General features: G+C 36.3%; 1 pseudogene; it reads right to left on the reverse strand.

Annotated features, from left to right (window-relative positions):
* Positions 1-13,338: 13,338 nt before the first annotated feature.
* LOC145688718 (large subunit ribosomal RNA) lies at positions 13,339-14,531 on the reverse strand (annotated as a pseudogene).
* Positions 14,532-16,995: the final 2,464 nt, after the last annotated feature.

Raw genomic sequence — 16,995 nt, forward strand, 5'->3', positions numbered from 1 at the left:
AATTAGTGGAATTGAGGGGAAGTATAGTAGGAATGGAGCAAGTTATTAAGGAAAATGAGGTAAATTGAAGAAGTTGGGGAAAAAGGAGGTAACGGTTGATATGGGAATTAATACTGAAATAGTATTGGCAAGGGATAGAGAAATTATTCATAGGCAGGAAAAGGAAAATGTACTTGAGATAATAGTACAATATGTAGTAGATAAAAGATTGGTTGATCAATTGGAGGGTGCAGAAGTTAGAAGAGGAATGGTGGAATATATGGAGAGTCTGTACTTAGATGGAATGAAAGAGGTGGAAAAAAGGATGGATTGTACATTAAATGAGATGTTGATAGAGGGTTGTTCCAATATTAGTGAAGTCTATGATGAAGTAATAGGGATGTTAGGTTGTAGTAAAGACAAAGAAAAGGTTAAAGAGGAGGTTATGAAACGAAAGAACGGTAAGGATGGTGAAAGAGAAGATATGCCAACTTTCAAAAATTATATGAAAAGAATCCAGAAAAAATAGCAACATTATTTGTTGAAGATTGGGATTTGGATGATTTGCAGGTGGATATTTATCCCGATGAAGAAAGTATTATAAACTTTTATAGAGAATTATGGGGGAAAGCAAATTAAGTGAAAATAAATATTGTGGAAGAAATGGTAGATGAAAACAGTAAGAAAGAATTGATGTGAAAAAAAGAGATGGTGGACTGGGTTTCCCGACACTAAACTAGTGTTGACATACTAGTTTATGTTTATCTTCTAAATACTCACCGTTGACTTGCCAATTTTCACACTAACCCTGAAATTGCTAACACTCGCTGTCACAATGCTTATAGTTGCCGACTTTTCATACATAATATAAAATACACGGCTCATAGTGTAAGTTAACTGGTTCATGGTTACTGTCAAAAGGCTCACAGTTGCCGTCAGATTCCTCACACAAGCCATCAGAATGCTCACCATTACCGATAAAGTGCTCATACTTGCCGACTAATCGTTCATAATTGCCAACCCACGGCTCAATGCTGCCGTCAAGACGCTCATAGTTGCCGACTTTTCGTTCATAATAGCGGATATAGGGCTCAGAGTTGCCGTCAAAACGCTCATAGTTGCCGACCTTTCATTTATAATAAGAAACATACGGCTGATAGTGAAATAGAAAATGGTTAATGGTTGATGTCAAAAGGCTCACAGTTGCCATCAGATTCCTCACACAGGCCATCAGAATGCTCAACATTACCGAAAAATTGCTCATAGTTGAAGACTTTTCATTCATAATTGCAGACATAGGGCTCACATGGGAAAAGAAAGTTGTTTTTACTTGCTGTCAAAAGACTCACAGTTGACGTCAGAGTCCTCACACAAGCCGTCAGAAAGCTCACACATGCCGTCAAAACACTCATAGTTGCCGACTTTTTGCTCATAATTGCGAACCTAGGGTTCATAGTTGCATACTGGTTTATGTTTATTTAAAAAATACTCACCATTGAAACGCCAATTGTCACACGAACGCAAAACTGCTAACATTCGCTGTCACCACGCTCATGGTTGCCGACTTTTCATTCGTAATATAAAATACACGGACGATAGTGTAAGAAACAATGGTTTATGGTTGCTGTCAAAACGCTCACAGTTTCTGTCTGATTCCTCACAAATTTAAAATGCTCATAGTTGCCGACTATACGTTCATAATTGCGGACGAAGGGCTCATACTTGCCGTCAAAACGCTCATAGTTCCTGACCTTTCATTCATAGTATCAAACATATGGCTGATAGTGAAAGACAAAATGGTTCATGGTTGCTGTCAAAAGGCTCACAGTTGCCATCAGGTTCCTCACAAAAGCCGTCACAATGCTCACATTTACCAATAAAGTGCTCATAGTTGCCGACTATTCGTTCATAATTGCCGACCTAGGGCTCACAATTGCCGTCAAAACGCTCATAGCTGCCGACTTTTCGCTCATAATGGCGGACATAGGACTCATAGTTGAAAACATAATTTTTCATGTTTATCTTCAAAATACTCGCAGTTGGCTTCAGAATATTCGCACGTGCTTTCAAAGTGCTCACATCCGCTTTCACGATGCTCATAGTTGCCGACTATTCGTTCATAATTGCCGACCCAGGGCTCACAGTTGCCGTCAAAACGCTCATAGTTGCCGACTTTTCGTTCATAATTGCGGACTAAAGTCTCATACTTGCCAACATAATGGTTCATGGTTGCCGTCAATATGCCCAAAGTTGAACACGTATCTCCCATGAAAAACTTTAACCGCCTATCGCCAAGAGAGCTCAAAATCCAGCCTAAAGTAGAAATTGAACGCTGCCAGCGGAATCAAAACCTGGAGGATTTTTTTTTTTACAAAGGAGCTTTCCATAGAATCCCGTAATATGAAATAAACCGACTATTCGTGTGAACGAGCATGAAAATTAGGACCTCTTTTATGCGTGTACTTAAGGGATGAGCTAAGTGACTGATGACAGATATGTTGCAATGTGAATGTCGATGAACCGAATAACATATCGTTGTTAATTCACAGATAAAATTGAGATGTGATATATCTTTTCAAACGTAGGTATTCTGTGAGCAGCAGTGCAAATTAAAGATTTGGCACCAAGTTAAACGTGTACTGAAGTACTTTCGTGGAAGGTGCAAGCAAGTAGCAGTACTTACAGCAGCAGATGTAACTTAAAATATGAGGGGGGAAATGTTTTAAGAAACCATAATGCAAAATTTACTTGCCAATATAAATTTTTGCTTCAATGACTATAAAATCGCAGAGTAAGAAAGCATGTTACAACAACTTAACATATTGCTCACATTTTTGATCACGGTTATTTCATTTTTTTCTTTCTTTTTTAACTTGTTGCTAGAATAATGAATTATTTTTATATAAGGTGTACCTAAATGAAAGTACGTATAGAATGTTTTTGCTTTTAAATCTTCAATGTTGCAAAAAGAGAAGCCACTTCAAGTTGTACCAGAAGGTCTAAAATTTGACGGGGAGAAGAAGCCTCGCTCACCGTCAGCTGCAGTGTACACAGTCGGCAACGGTATATGAAAATGCCAAATAAGGTTTATTCTCAATTGTAAAGAAACCGTAGAGGCAACAAATGTTGTATTGAAAACGTGACCAAACACGGTACATGGTACAACGTACGAGGAATTTTTATATATATTCAATTCTAAGAAAGAAAATTCAGTTTATCTTTTACCGGAAGGTTGAAATTTTGTCCGCGAAAACAGGCTTATATAAGGTGAGACGAGGAAGATGTGCGGACATTGTGAGGGAAAATGAAAAGAAGAAAAATAGTGATAAAAAGAAAAATAACATAAATTTTATTTCACCATATAATTTTCTGTTTCAATGGGCGAGCTATAACAGAGTAAGAAAGTAAATAAGAAAAATTTTACATTTCGCTCACACTTGTGGTCATTATTATTACAAATTAAGTTTTTGCACTATTTAAAGAAAACTATTCATACCAGATTAATGCAATTTCTGCAAGACGTGAACCTACATACTTTACAGAGAAGTTCGTAAAAAGAATTGCTGTATCACCATCTTTAAAATGTTACAGAAAGTTGTACATTTGACGGCAAACAGAGGCCACGCTGACCATCGAAAGCTGCGAACGCAGCCGGCAGGTGTAGAGGAGAACACAAAATCATGTTCTTTCTTAATTGTAAAGAGACTGTAGAAGTTAGAATAGTGAAAGTTCTACACAAGACGTACTTTAACACAGTACATGCGACAAAGTACAAACAATTTGTATATACAAATTACTAACAGACAAAATTTAGTTTCTCTTTTACCGGAGGGTTAAAATTTTGTCGGCGAAGACAGGTTTCGATTGCCGCAAAGATGTGTGGATACTGTGGTGGAAGGTGAGACGAGGAAAGATATTGATAAACACGAAAACAATATAAAATTTACTTAACTATATACTATTCTGCGTCAATCGGTGAACTATAAGAGAGTGAAAAAGTAAATTAGAATACTATTACATTTTGCTCACCCTTGTTGTCAAGCTTGTTTGAAATTACTTTTCTACACTATTTTTGGGAAATTATTCAAACCAGAATAGTGCAACTTGCACAAAAAGTGTATGAAAATACTGTGTATGTGAGTTGATATAAAGAATTGTAGTATCTCCAATTTTATGAAGATAAATATACTTCAAATTGGTCCATAAGGTTGAAAATTTTACTGCAAGCACAGAGCACCTTGGCCGTCAAGGGCTTTGAACGCTACCTGCAAGGGTGGATGGCAAATTGAAATCATTTTTTTCCCACTACGGATTGAAAAACCAATAAAACTAGAATAGTAAAATTTCTACACGGAATGTATGCAAACACAGTATATCGGAGTAGGTTATTAGGAATTTTTATATTCACATTTACCAAAATAATAATAATAAAAATAATAAATAAAAATAAAAATAAAAAAGTTATTACAGTTTAAAATGTAGCGGAGGGTTGAAAATTTTCCGGATAAAACGAGGTTTATTGGCCATAAAGATGTGTGAGTATGCAGCGTAAAAATAACACAATCGTTTGAGCAGCGGGGGGGGGGGAAGAGATAAAAATAATGAAAAGAAATCACTAATATCCATTCCAGTTTCAATTAATGAACAATGATGTACGGAGAGAGCAAACAACTACATTGTTGTTTATTCCTTCACATTCGGAATGACGGTCATCCCAGATTCTGTTTTTCCACTAACTTGACGAAAGAATTGAGTATAGAATAGTGACATTACCAGCCTACCTGTACCTAAACACTGTGCGTTCGAATATGTATAATATTAGTACTCTCATAGTTGCTCAGATAAGGCTCATAGTTGGCGTCAACATGCTCACAGCTGCCGTCAAAATGCTCACACTTGCCGTCAGAATGCTCACACTTGCCATCACAATTTATAAGATTTAAAAAAATGCGTTAAGAAGTAAAGCAACATAAATGTCACTTAACCAGATGTAATGGAACATTACAATTTAATGTAATGATATTTTTGATGGGAGGGTCCCACAAATTTTTGCACCGACTTTACTTCCTATCTAGCAAAAATTTCTTTCGATCCATATAAATTATTTATTTGTTCGTTATTTTATTCCAAATTAACATGGAAGACGGTAAAAAATTGTTTAGGAATCGTATTTTGGGGATTCATATCTTTATTTATCTATTAACTAATTATAAATCTTATATATGCATATTTTAAATGGACGATTACAAATCTCACGGTGTCAGTGCTATTCAGAAATATAATCCCACCATTGGATGGAAGTTTAGAATAATTAACAAATCTAAATTTTGGCACAATATTTTGGACTCTCCTCACCCCTCTTTTGGTACCAATGTTCATCTAAAGATCCGGTTCAATCCAGATTTTACCATTTTTTATTCGTTTTAAATACTCCACCGCCAAAAAAGCTTTACTTTGATTGGTGCAGTTACCCACGCCACAGATTAAGGCGCGATCATCTTCACTCTACCTCGTCGACCGAAGGAAGAAAGCTGTGCGTTCGATCGGATAGTAGATATGAAAGAAATTTAACAGTAAAACCGTGTGAGATTGGTAAATAGTATATCCAGGTAAAAAACTACACTACCAGGAAGCACAGGAGCTCAAATTTAGAAAATTTTAACAGTTAAAACAGGATAAAATCTTAGTGAAATATAGCCAGAACCACAGGACGCCATGTCGGATGTAAATATTTAGTGTGGACAGGTTCGACATTTAAGTGCGGTTAATTTGGTGTGATACAATCTTCATTTGCTTTGACTCAGTAAATTCAATTCAGTGATTATCCTTTTCACCCCTTCCAATATCATTTACAGTCAAGACCTGTCCGTGTAGTAATTTATTACTATAGATAGTGATTTTTTTTTTTTACTAACCCGCATGGCGGTATCTTGAGTTTTGCAATCTTGGTAACATTAGAATGATGGCTTAGGTTAACTCTCAGCACTCCTGTTTTCATCCCGAATTGGGATAGCTTCCACAGGGATGGGTTGAAAGCATAGTTATCATAAGGTTCTTTCCCTTCAGGAAAGGGGCCTATATATATTTTCCAATAAATAGTTTGGATATTAACTGAATAGTTTGCATTAAGAATGTGATTTAGTGAATACAAGGGCCAATTGGCCCTGTTCCTTTCTTTCCCTTTCCTTTCGTGAACCGATAGAGCCGAATTAAAATGGTAAAAATTTGAAGGTTGTTTGTGTATATTTAGTAGTATAACATGTATTAATGTAGTGTGTAGTATAGATGTGGCATGTAGATATTCGTAATGTAGTAAACATTTTCTTGTAGTAGTAATTGTGGTAGTGAGTGATTGGGAGTGTGAGATAATTAAATATGGACAGTGTAGTATTTACCATGCGATTTTCATATTCCGTCATTAAATGAACTTATAAACAATATTTGAAAGTGAACGTAATATAGTACAATAATCCTGAGTACAAGGTCACATTTCGTGGTTTACAGTTCGAACAAATAGTTACTAGCGCCCTTGTGTCGAAATTTCGTACTATCAGTCGTGCATATTTTACCATTGAACCCAGTTAGTGATTTAGATTTCACAAAATTGACCTTTATTTTCGATTTAAAACCGAGTAAACACAATTTCCGGCCCATATGAACAGATAGTTGGATAATGTGATTTGACACTTTAATATTCTGAAAACTACAACATTCTGTGTAATCCAGTAATGAAAATATTTAAGTAAATAAACTATGCATAGATTCTTAACCGAAGTCAGCCAATGTGATGCTATTTCCGTTCTGAAATTAAGATATTGAATTCCAATTCTTTTCTTGTAGATGCAGAATAATTTTCATTGTTGCTGTCAGAATGCTGTCACATTCAGCAATATTATCGCACATGTTTTATTTTTTGTGAATATTTCTATATAGAGAATTGTTTTAAAACAGCTGCGAAGTAAGATATAGGATGGTTTGTGTGGCAAAGAAGTCTTGGGTTCGAGTAATGTTTCTTGCGTGTTGGTCGGGACGCGATTTATAGATTTTTTTTAAGTATTATGATGAAATGTGTATATAGGCTGGGCGTAGATAGAGGAGACAGGGTATTTCTTTTTAAAATATAACGTCGTAGTAAATGGAAAAAATGATGATATGAATATATGAATATTTATTTGAATATGAATATGAATATTGTAGTAAAAGTGAATAGATGATAGGACACCCGCATAGTGTATACATGGGCCCAGTGTATTTTAGCCATATGTTGCTATATATAGATGAAACGTAAATGTGTGGTGAGAATCGTTTCGAGTTCTGACCTCCACGCCGAAACATCACTCGACAAGGTAGGCGAGTTATATATCAGAATGTATTATTACTTCGTAGTTGAGCCATAACAGTAGTATTTATTTATAACAATCTCGTCTGACAGCAGGGTAGGGATAGCATCATGTAATGGCTAACTAAATGTAATTGTTCATCGATTACGATACCAAATAGTTGGCGTTTTGGGCTGTTGTAAATTATATTTACAGTCGGTTATGAAAGAGAATATCCTATGACTCTGAGATTTTTTTTCCACGTTACCTACTCGGGCTAGTTTACACTATTCATGGAGGCGACAGCTCTGACAGGGTTACAGAATTAAAACAATTAGTTATTGGAATTTATTATACCGTACCCGGGCATCGACCCCTCCCCCCTTGAATATTTTTCGTTTTCTTTTCTCAGTTTTCAAACTAAATAGTGATGGAAATTAATCGATGCCTCAGAATTTAGCGCATTCTGCGAAGGGAAGCTATCGGTGATGTTTGGTCATTGAAATCACCGATCCAAAATTCAGTTTATTTATTTTTTTTATTATTTCGGCAAATCATTAGTTAGGGATATCTTAGCTAATACTTTTACTCTAGTTTCATTACTGTCCTAGAACCTTCTTAGTTCTTCTGAGGGGTCAAATATTTTTTTTTCTTAGAGATTTCAAAATTGGGGACGCAGTTACCTGGTCCCTTCCCCCTCTCCTTTTATCCTACTGGTCTGGGCCGGATACGGGGCTCGTATTTCAATCTTACAAGCAAACTCTTGTGGGATTGGGATCTGATGGACACAGAACTTGCATCCTTGGCAGCAGGGCCTCCCTCCTAGTTTACGTATTTAAGTAAACCATCCTTTTTCGGCATATGTGAATATTTTTGGCTATGAGTTGTTATATATTTAAATTCGATCACTCTTCTGTGTAGTGAGTAGTACTTTAATCTTTCTCCTTTCGTTGGCGCCGCTTTCTCTCCCTTGTCTCTTCCTTCTTACTTCGAGATTTTTTTTATTTTTCAACCTTCCCCCCCCCCCCCGATTTTGAAAGTATGATATATCAATGAATTAATGTATAATATTTTTTTAACCGAAATGACCAGCTGAGACATCTCAAGACACGATTCGTTTGATGAAATAGTTAGGGACTGGGTTTACATTATATTTGACCCATCGACGGGGTGAGTAACGATTCGGTATACCGTAATTTCCACTTTCATTCCTTCACCATTGTCCGTCTGGGATTTTTTTTTATCCAGTGGTCACTTTCCATTTAGTTTATTTCCGTGAATGTTGTTGTAATATTGGGCCCAAAGTTAAGATAAAAATTGTTTGGTTTATATATATTCATGTATTTGAGAATGTTCTGTGTTACGTGCCTGCCTCACAAGTTTTTTTTTCTTTCCTTGATCTACTCTCCAATTGGATATGTGAAAATTTAAAATTACTAGACGCGCGGTATAAATGAAATTAATATTTTATGATGATACGTCGGAAGTTTTGTTTCTTGGTGTAATGTTTGAACCTTCTTGGACAAATTAGTGTTGGGGTTATGTAATTAAATGTGTGCGCGTGTATTAAATATATATATATAGAGAGAGAGACGTCGAAATGTAAATATGTATGAAATATAGGATATTAAAGTGAAATGTAAAATGTTAAATTTATAATATGGATATATGTAAGAGCACCGCATCTGCCCCATACGTTTATTGGTTGCCATGGGTTTTAAGTAATGTTTTGCGACGAATGGAATGATGTAGTCTATTTTTTTTAAGGAATACCGCCGCGAACTTAAATAATTTCTTTTGTTCTGCATAAATGTAATTAGTAATCAATAATGTAAAGAGTTTCAATGGCATGCATTTCGAAATAACGGCAGGTCTAAAACATAATCCAATCCCTCGACAAATATTATCCTTTAGTGATCAACCAGAATTTTTTTTTTGAAAGTGTACCTAGAATCCCCCCTGTTTTCCAATGTGTATCCTATGACTTAACCAGTGTTTTACCACGATATAAATCACCACAATCCTCCCAACTAGTGAAGATCTCCTCAAATATAAATACTATGAATAAAAGTTATAAGTAATTCACAAATAAAGTGTTATGATGTGTCCCAGTGATGAATGACTAACTAGTAACCTGGAATGGACTGAACCGAGAGGAGAATTCTCCTCTGACCAAATGTTGTTGGTGAAATCCCTAGATGGGTATAAACGTTGTAGTATGCGAGTACTGTCACAAACTGAAAATAGTTGATGAATGGTTTTATAAACCAATAGTCATATATATATATATATATATATATATATATATATATATATATATAGATATATAGATATATATACACAAACTAAGTTAAATGGAGCGAAATGTTTTGGACACTACGAGTAGTGCGTGATTTGTAATTTGAACGCTCAGAATTATTAATATTTTATTGCTCGACGTGAGGTAGAGACTCATAAGTTCTAATACACCTAAAAGTTTTTTTTCCTTTCCTCTTTGTCCAAATTTTTTTTGAAGTGAAATAAGTGTCTTCTTTGCGTATGTCGCAAATCATAATTTGCTTTAGCATGCCTAAGATATAATATATGTAATTATTTTTTTTGTCAAGATGATTGAATATATAAAAAATTACTAAAATATAACTCTATGTATTCTATTAATATATAACCAAGAAGTTGTGCTTTTAAGATTTTCTTTGTAATTATTTTTCCTTTTCACTATGAATGTAATAAACTATTTGTACCCTTGTAGCTAGTTGGTTTAGCTTTAAACACACATACACTGTCCTGAGTGAGTGAGCGAGTGAATGCATGATAGATTTAATTTAAGTAATTTTAGTAATATCATTTGTCATATTAACATCTATAATATATGTGTGTTAAGGTAAATAACCTAGGTCATGAAAGACCGCCACTAACAAATTTAAAGTCGGCTCTAGGAGTGAGACAAAATAACGGGATGAGCCTAAATACGACATCTTTCTTCCAGGAAGTTGAAACTCTTATTGAGACGATACATAAATTTTATATTGAGTTTATATTTATTTTTTTTCTTCTTCTTTCTCTTAACTAATTCATATGTGTGGTCGATCTCAGATCATGGAGTTCAGATATTGGATAGTTATCAATTATGGTTTGAGATTAAATTACAAAGAATTAAATTTCACTTTTCTCTTTTCCAGGTCTGGGTCTGGGCAACCCCACGAACGTGGTGCCTGGAGCTAGGTCTGGGTGGTATGAGGGAACATGTGTCTATTCCACATCACTTCAAAATTGATTCTCCACTAATAGTATTTGTAACGTTTTACCGGATAATAACCATTCGAATTCATTACTATATCTCCTAAATCATCCAGTAATCCATTCTCCTTTAAAATCCTCAATCTTTCCTTTTCCCTCTCCTTTTCCTTTTCTTTTCTTATTTCTTTCTACTTCTCTCCCCTCCTTTCCCTTCTCACTCTTTCTTTTCTTATTTCTAACAAACCTGAAAAACTAATTAGGTCGTGACTGGGAGTAGTCGCTATCAGCACGGTCAAAAATTTCGATTCGATAAGTTTCTTTGGAAGTCCGATTTGGGATAATTACCTCTAAAATGAATATGTACAGAGACTAAGAATAATAATATAATTTATTCAAAATTTACTTTACTAGAAAATTTTTACAGTTTCAATTAGTAGTAGATATTTCATTATCACTCTTTGCTAAGTTCAGGCGACTCCTCCTTCAACCACGATGTTAGTTATCACGCCCAAATTCGTTTTTCACAAATACTATTCTGTGCCTGGGTGAGTAATAACAGAGTAAGAAAGTAAATTGGAAAAGTTTTACATTTCGCTCACACTTGTGGTCATGGTTATTTTAAATTACGTTCTCCCACTATTTTAACGAAACTATTAAAACCAGAATAGTGCAATTTCTACATGAGGTGTACCTTCATCCCAGCATTACTGTCGGACGTAAATCTTGAAGTTTTCATTTCATTTCATTTTTAATAATAATAATAATAAATATGTGCAAGAAAGTTGAAATATGGCTTAATAAGGGAGGCGAACCACCCAGGCTGTTTGCCGGAATATAACTCGGATCCCTAACGCCAGAAGCGCATATATTAACGGTTCATCCACGAGGTGGCTGATACAAAAATAAAGCAAATTCCTATATTTTTACTTTACGCTAACGTTTTAAATTACTGTTATTGCAAATCACGTTTTTAACAAAACTCTTCTAACTATAAAAGTGAAATTTCAACGCAAACCATGGCAAAGCACTATGTAAAGAAATATATATATATATATATATTATGCTTAACCGCAGTGACACGGAATATATATAAAAATTCTTCCATGTTTTTTTCTCACTAACCCAACCCCCCCAAAGAAAAGATAGGCTTATTGCATCTCTTTGGTCCGGTGCACAATCGTGGCAGATAGGTTAAAATTTCATTGGACTTCCTGCACACTATAGCAACAGGAAAGTATATGGGAAGGAACTACAGAAATCCGATAAAACGCGGTTTTGGCGTGTGCCACCTCGGTAGTGAAAGAAGATTTTTTTTCTGTGAACACGAATTTCCCTCAACGAGATTAAATAAATAAATAAATAATTTAATAAAAATTAAATACTTCTAAGGGAAGAACACAGCAAACGAATGAAGAGGTAGGTAAAAATTCCAAATTGAAATACAGGGCTGTGAAGTTCAAAATAAATAAACCAGTATTGTACTTAAAAATATGTCGTAAAAGTTAGAAAAAACGTGATAAGACCGTTGTTGTACTCTCACGAGAAGATACACACATCGTCTGGAAATTTGAGTCGATATAAAGCACATAACTGTGAGCTAAAACAATCCAATTTAAAACGAAATCACCACATAAGTGTAAGCTAATGAAGTTAAATCAAATAAAGCATACGGTAAATTGTGGGGTTGATGGAGGGCTCAGGTACCGTCATGTAAACTAGTCCGTCCACGCTTAATTTTAACGGGAGCGAGAAGGAAAACCATGTTGGTGATGGATGGCTTAGTTGCCGTCGTATAAACAAACCCCTGTCTATCGTGAGACCCATGTTTCCCTTGCAAGCACTGTTATGTATGTGTAAAGAAATGAAGATCGGCAAGTGTGAGCGAGTGGGAAAAGGTAAAGTCGGTAATTATGAGCAAATGAAAAAAAAGTCGGCAATTATGAGCATATGGAACATTCCACATTAGTCCCTTGTTGTACTCTCAAGAGAAGATATATATCTATACCTCATCTGGAAAGTACACAACTGTGAGCGAAAACACCAAATTAAGAAATCACCACATAACTGTAAGCCAGTGAAATTCAACAAAAGAAAGCATATGGTAAATTGTGCGGGTGATGGAGGGCGCAGTTACCGTCATTTAAACCAGTCCGTGCACGCTTAAGTTTAACGGGAACCAGATGGTAAGCCATGTCGGTGATGGATGGCTTTGTTGCCGTCAAATAAGGGAGCCCCTGCTTATAATGAGACAAATGTACTATTTCTGGGAACGGACATATCATATGGAGATGTATGCCAGGTGTACTTGTCGGTGATAGTAAGACTACTGTGGTATCTGGTGTCACGGAGGCAGTACGGACTGGGGTAGGGAATTGACGGACGAGGTCGCCCCTGTCTAAAGTACGTTCCCTTTAAAGATCTCGCCACACTTGCTGCGACGTTCTTCCATCTCCTGTAAGACCGCTTAACCGCAAAACACGCGAGGGTCAGACACGAGTCAGACACGTGCGTGTGACAGTAATGATCAAACGAATTGCACTAGAAAGCGGCCGGAGAAAGGGACATGTTCCCCCTTACTAACGCTTTTATATATGGGGAAAAAAGTCAAGGAAAGATGGGCAAGTGTGAGCGAGTGCGAGAAAAATAAAGTAAATTCGGCAATTATGAGCAAGTGCGAAAAAACAAAGTAGAAGTCGGCAATTATGAGCGAAAAGTCGGCAGTTATGAGGGAAAAAAAAATAAAAAAAATTACACCAGCTGAGGTGGCGTAGATACTCCGGAGGTCTCGCCTAACCGACAAGACGATTCCTCCAAGCAAGAGCTAAGTCTCAACAGATCGCAGCGTGGCAACTGCTCTACCGTTTTTAATACCCCGCCAGGTATCTAAGTCGTTTACAGAGGATTCCACGTCCTAACTTTGAACATCTCCTTGTTGTAACTCACGACAGAGATTCTAACGATCAATATCGTCCTTACAATACATCTGCCGCAAACCACGGGTCATGTAAAGTAGGACGAGCCTACCCCTACGCTTCGCGTAGTAAATACACTTTCAAGTGAGGGACGCCAGATACCGTTTCTCTACCTAGATCTGATTCTACCTTAGAGGCGTTCAGGTATAATCCAGCGGATGGTAGCGTCACACCACCGGCTGCTCGACCTGGTGTATGAACCTTCGGTTCCTCTCGTACTGAGCAGGATTACTATGGCAACGATCGCGCATCAGTAGGGTAAAACTAACCTGTCTCACGACGGTCTAAACCCACCTCACGTTCCCTATTAGTGGTTGAACAATCCAACGCTTGGCGAATTCTGCTTCGCAATGAAAGAGCCGACATCGAAGGATCAAAAACCGACGTCGCTATGAACGCTTGGCCGCCACAAGCCAGTTATCCCTGTGGTAACTTTCCTGACACCTCTTGCTGGAAACTCTCCAAGCCAAAAGGATCGATAGGCCGTGCTTTCGCAGTCCCTTTGCTTACTAAACATCGGGATCAAGCCAGCTTTTGCCCTTTTGCTCTACGCGAGGTTTCTGTCCTCGCTAAGCTGGCCTTAGGACATCTTCGTTATTCTTTGACATATGTACGGCCTCAGTGAAACTCAACGCCTGATAGTATCCTCGGATCGGATCGTCCGAGAAGACAAACTTGCCAGACTTGGTTCAAGAATACGGTACGCCGAACACGAAGAACGACGCACGCGCTCCGCCTCACCAAGTAAGTAAGGAAACTATGATAGTAGTAGTATTTCACCGGCGACCCCGTAAAGAGTCTCCCACTTATGCTACATCTCTCATGTCTCCTTACAGTATCAGACTAGAGTCAACCTCAACAGGATCTCCTTTCCCCGCTAATTTTTCCAAGCCCGTTCCCTTGGCTGTGGTTTCGCTAGATAGAATAGGGATAATAATTCAGCAAATTTTTAAAAGAATTTTACCAGGTGACATAGATGCATATATTTTAACCAAATGGCAAGACAACTGGAATTCTTCGTCTAAGGCAAGAAGAGTACATGAAATTTTTCCTGACATCAGAGACTAAATATGGGGAATTTAGACTTAAACAAACATACAATTCAATTTTTAACTGGTCATGGCTCGTTCAGGACAACATTTCATAAGATAGGTCTACTAGATACCAGTGTTTGTGATTGTGGCACAATACAAACACCAGAACACCTGATTTTTGATTGTACCGATATACATCTGGCATATGACGATTGTGCTTTAAGAAGAAAATTGAAAGTCCTAAAAGACAGGAATGGTCTAATGGGCCTTATTATTAATAGTGAAAGTAGGCAAAATCTGAACAAGGTAATTTTAGAAATCAACAGAGTACAAATTGGCATGGACTTTGCAAGAAGGCGCTGAATTAAACAAAATTAAAGATAAATATCTATTTTACTTCACCTGATTTCTCTAGTTTATCATATATATAATTCAATTACAAAATCTCAAGTCCAACTATGGTGGTAGTGTAGTGTTATTTGTGTTTGTTTTCTTTTTGTTATAGTAGTGGTGTTGTGCATTTTAGTGTGGTTAATGAGTTATTTTTATCCACAATTGGGTTTGCTGGAGGACCGCAAACAAAAGGGACTGGAGTCGGAAGAACGAATAATAAATTAAAATTACAGAAAACATTATATACAGGTGGAAACCGCTTTTTATTGTAATTTCTTTTAATAAATTTTATTCTTTCATACAAGGTGGAAACCTAAATACATACAGGAAAAACCAGAGTTACTAATTATAATGTAATAATAATAATAATAATAATAATAATAATAATAATAAAAACATAATAAATAAATAAAGAAAAGTGAAAAAATTACGTAAAGGTCATCCAGGTGGATAACAATTCTAGGTTTTCAATTATCTAACAATTTTTAACTCATTAACTTATGTTGTTGTTTTATGTAAGTATTTATGTTGTGTTTGTGTTCTGTTATATATGTGTATGTATATGTAATAATTAATAATTTTTATTTTCTGATTACAGAAGTAATAAAGATTCAAGAAAAAAAGCCTGATTTAAATATTAGATATCAGGCAAAGAAAAGGCCCCACAACCCACCTTTTGGTAAGTAATAACGAAAGAGAGTAGAGATAAGAGGTAAGAGAGAGATTACAAAAGTGTTAGGGGCAGATGAGTCTGGTAATAAGACCTTAAGTAAAGGCAAAGGCAGGGGTAGTGGAGGAATTAAAAAAATAGGGACAGTGGAAATCTCGTTAATCCATTCATGCGCGTCACTAATTAGATGACGAGGCATTTGGCTGTTGAAAGACATAGTCTGTTCCCTTAAATAAGGTCCCCGTTCGCTTTCGTAAGTTTCCCTATAAAATAGGTATAAAATCTAAATAAACTATACAACAAACTAAAACTAAACTAAATACAAATTAAATCCCAAATCAAACCCCCCTGAACCCCCCAAATGTTTCGCCATCTACCTAACTACCTATATTTAATTACAATAGCTTAAAGTATAAACACTATAATTACAATAGCCGAAACTTACACGTACAATAAATACAATAATATATAAACCGAGATACATAAAATAGTAACAAGAATACATAAACTCAAATTACAATACATTAAAATTATACTAACACTACAAAGGCCCTAAACATGAAAGCACTAAAAATTGAAGCAAATAACTAATGCGCGAAACCCCAAAACTATTTAACCCCTAGCGACTCCCAAAACTAAAAAAAATCTACCCATTGGGGAATACCGTATGGTTTTGCCTTCAGCTTTGCAGCAATACTTCCCCCGGAACCAAAAAGCTTTGGTTTCCCGGAAGCCGCCCGCCGAATCACTGGAGGAACTTCGGCGGATTGCTGGCTGGCATCGTTTATGGTTAGAACTAAGGCGTTACCTGATCGCCTTCGAACCTCTAACTTCCGTTTTTGATTAATGAAAACATTCTTGGCAAATGCTTTCGCATCGGTTAATCTTGCGACGATCCAAGAATTATATACCTCTAAAGTCGGAATCACTGTGTTTTGCGGAAGTATACAAACAATTAACTAACACCAAATTTTGCGTACTTGTTCGTTATGTGATGCGAGTAATGGGAAAATTCCGATATCCGACATTTTCCATACAAATGAAGTGTCGAAATTTTTCGTCGTTTCGAAATGCTGTTTTTTAGAGTAGTTCCACACATCATAGAAACGTCATATTTTTTCAGACAGTGAAGATAGGAACATAGTTTATGCTAGAAAAAAGAGCATTAAAATTAGTTTTGGTTTGGCGGCGCAAATCGAAAAAATGTGAAATTTGTAATGCCTGTGTCTAGGACGTTGAAATTCCGATGTGTTTTTTATTCTGATGCGTAGTTTACGAATCCGCCCTTAAATTTAAAAAAAATAGTCATTTTCGGTGTAAGAAAGTGCTAGGAATGTAATAAGGGGGCGTCTGATTCTAGACAACTTGTAGATATGGAGGAATCACGAAAT

This window comes from Thermobia domestica, chromosome 6 (assembly GCF_964235325.1).
Source record: "Thermobia domestica chromosome 6, izTheDome1.hap1.1, whole genome shotgun sequence".
NCBI lineage: Eukaryota > Metazoa > Arthropoda > Insecta > Zygentoma > Lepismatidae > Thermobia > Thermobia domestica.